At 38.9% G+C, this 3,561-nt stretch overlaps 1 long non-coding RNA gene across 1 annotated transcript; it reads left to right on the forward strand.

Moving 5' to 3' along the window:
- The first annotated feature begins 1,881 nt into the window (after positions 1-1,881).
- LOC150002012 (uncharacterized) lies at positions 1,882-3,016 on the forward strand. The gene is made up of 2 exons (XR_016513084.1): positions 1,882-2,298; positions 2,734-3,016. It is a non-coding gene; the product is annotated as an uncharacterized LOC150002012 (long non-coding RNA).
- Positions 3,017-3,561: the final 545 nt, after the last annotated feature.

A 3,561-nucleotide genomic window follows, 5' to 3' on the forward strand; every position in this document is an offset into this window, starting at 1 on the left:
CATTCTAAATGATAGCTTTGCTGGCTAGAGTCGTCTTGGTTGTAGGTCCTTGCTTTCCATGACTTTGAATAGTTCTTGTCAGTCCTTTCTTGCCTGCAAGTTTCTTTTGAGAAATCAGCTGATAGTCTTATAAGAACTCCGTTGTAGGTGACTGTGTGCTTTTCTCTTGCTGCTTTTTAGAATCTCCCTTTATCTTTAAACTTTTGCATCTTAATCATGATATGTCTTGGTGTGGTCAACTTGTTTGGGACCTGGTGCTTCCTGGACTTGTATGTCGATTTCTTTCACCAAATTAGGGAAATTTCCTTTCACTATTTTTTTCCACTAATTTTTAATTTCTTGCTCTTCCTTTTCTCCTTCTGGCACTCCTATGATTTGAATTTTGGTATGTTTATAGTTGTCCCAGAGGTTCCTAATCCTCTCCTCGTGTTTTTGCATTGTTGTTTCTTCTTTCTGTTCTGGTCGAAAGTTTATTAATTCCTCACGTTCCAAATCACTGATTTGAATCCCATTTCCTTCCCTTCACTGTCGATTCCCTGTATATATTTCTTTATTTCATTTAATGTAACCTTCATATCTTTCTTTCTTTTATTGCCATATCAACAAGTTCTCTGAGCATCCTTATCACCAGTGTTTTGAACTCTGAATCTGATAGGTTGACTATCTCTGTTTTGTTCATTTCTTTTTCTGGAGTTTTGTCCTGTTCTTTCACTTGGGCCTTATTTCTTTGCCTCCTCAATTTGGCAGCCTCCCTGTGTATGTTTGTGTGTATTAAGTAGAGCTGCTTTTACTCCCTGTCTTAAGAGCATGGCCGATTATCCAAGGCTCCTATAAGTTGTGTGGGGGAGAGCCTTAGGTAATTTTCAGGGCGGGGCAACCCGCTTCACTGCTTTGTGGTCGGGGCTCAAAGAGGGGACAATGCCACAGCCTGGTTTCTGGCAATTTTCCCGATACTCGCCCCCTTTCCAGTGACTTTACCCACTTCCCATATGCATTTGTTGCCCTTCGAGTTGCTGTGCTGGTGTTTGCATACATTCTAAGACCATGCAGGCCTTGGGCACTTGGGGAAGGACAATGTTCCCAGAGCACAAGGGTCTCCAAGGCCCACAGGTAAAGGAATCAAGTCCCTAGTGGCTGACAAAACCAGCAGGAAGAGGGGAAAGGAGAGTGCAGTATTTCCACACTCTCCACTCTTTAACAATATCCGCCAGAATCCCCTTCGCAGTGCAAGTAGATAGCAAGGTATATCCCTCCATCCAGTCAGCTCCCTAACCTGACGCATGAGCCCTACATGATTCTTTCTGCTAAGATGTGCAGCATTGCCCTGCTTGTCAGTCCTCCCGTGCTTCCCAAGTACTCCCCCATTTCCTGGGCAGGGGTGAGGGGTGGTGTGGGGGAGTAGGTCTCTCTGTTACGAAGAGGCAGGAGGAGTCTTTTAGTGAAATGGAGATATATTAATTGTGTACAGTTAAGTAGCAAAATCTGGCTATAAGCATAGTATACACAGTCTGACAAAATGTTATATGCATAAAATACTACCAAGACATCATATACCAAAATGTTCGCAGTTGTAGTTTCTTCTTAAAGTTTTATATTGTATGTTTCACATATAGATCTATGATTCATTTTGAATTATCTTCAGTATCAGATATGAGGTGTGGGCCAAGACTACCTTTTTACGTGAATGCACAGTTATCTCAACACAGTTTATTTTGAAGCTGTTTATATACCTTTGTCAATATTTTATTGACTATATTTATGTAGGTCTATTTCTGGAATCCCTATTCTAATTCATTGTTCTATCTGTTTATCTTCAGGCCAATACTACAATGTCTTAATTACCATAGATTGATAGTAATTCTTGAAATCAGGTAGTGTGAGTTTTCCAACTTTATTCTTATCATCTGTGTATTTTATTTATGTTTTTAATTTAAATACTTTGTTGTTTATGCTATTACAGTTGTCCCAATTTTTCCCCCTCTGCTTTCCTCCACCCAGGCCGCACAACTGCCACAGTCAATCCCCACACTGTCGCTTGTGTCCACGGGTCATTCATTCATTCATATTCTTTGACTAATCCCTTCACCTTCTATTGACCAGTCCCCACCTCCTCCCACCCCACCCTCCCTTTTACAGCTGTCACTCTGTTCCATGTTTCTTTGCCTCTGGTTCTATTTTGCTCATTAGTTGATTTTGTTCAAGTGATTCTACTTATAAGTGAGACCATATTTGTCTTTCACCAAATGGCTTATTTCACTAAAATGATAGTCTCCAGTTCCATCCATGCTGCTGCAAAAGGTAAGAATTCCCTCCTTATTACTGCTGTGTAGTATTGCATTGTCTAAATGTACCCGTTTTGTTGTTGTTGTTGTTTGTTTTTGTTTGTTTGTTTTTAATGCACTCATATACTGATGGGTACTTAGGCTGTTTCCAAATCTTGGCTATTGTAAATAGCACTGCTACGAATATAGAGGTACATATATTGTTTTGAATTGATGTTTCAGGATTCTTACGTCTCTATATTTTTGTTGTGCTGGACTATTTCAGATATTAGGTATTTTATAGACATTATTACATTTCTCTCCTTACATTTTATGACGCAATAGCATCGCCAGCCACTGTAATCCTTAATATCATTAACACTAATTCCTTATTATCCTTGAATTCTTGGTTGCTCTTCTTATTTCTAGGGTCAATTACCTTTAATACTTCTTGTTTCTTTCTCCCATTAAGATTTCTGCCATCTTTAAAGAAGAAAACAATACAACAAAACCAAGTCACTTGCCGTGCCCACCACACCTCTTCTTATCATTTCTTGTCCCACGCTATATATGCGATTCACATAAAACATCACAGAGTCTCCGCTAAGCCTTTACCCCAAAGAATGCAGAAAGAGAATGTATTTTCTGATAATACATGTTCTAATTTCACCACAACAAAATAACTGGGCTATCTTGTATTTCCTCATATTTTGTTCTTGAATAAAATTCAGTGCATTGAAATGTTCAAAATCAAATCCAAATTTTATCTCTGAATTGCTTCATGGTCCTAAACGTATTCTCTTGGCATCCAACTAAACTTTTTATGAGAATTATACTTCCCATGAATCCTGGTCTCAAACTAATAAATCACAAAAAAAAGACTCTGAAGATATCGAGTCAATGACAGATGCACCTGAATGTGAGTGTAGCTTTAGGGGGGGAAAAATCCACACTGTAACTAATCACAGTCTATTTCCTTCTATTATCCCATGTCACAGTCACAAAGGACAAGCACATAGAACAAGGCTCCTTTAAAAGGTCAAAAGAATCCATGTACCCACAATAAAAGAATGATCAGAAGTACACTAAATCATATTGCAGTTACAAAAGGGACTGGGGAAATTTTCTCAGTCTTGTTAATGTGCTCAAGAGGCCCAAAGTAAGATGAGAGAAAAGGAAACAAAGAGGAGAGAAAGGAAAATTGAGCAGATGTGCATTAAGAAGTTATTTTTTGAAATGTGCAAGGTGTTCCTCTGAGTGCCAGCTATCTGGAAGACTAGTCACAATGTCCTAGGGAAAT

This window comes from Furipterus horrens, unplaced genomic scaffold (assembly GCF_987537825.1).
Source record: "Furipterus horrens unplaced genomic scaffold, mFurHor1.1.pri manual_scaffold_9, whole genome shotgun sequence".
NCBI lineage: Eukaryota > Metazoa > Chordata > Mammalia > Chiroptera > Furipteridae > Furipterus > Furipterus horrens.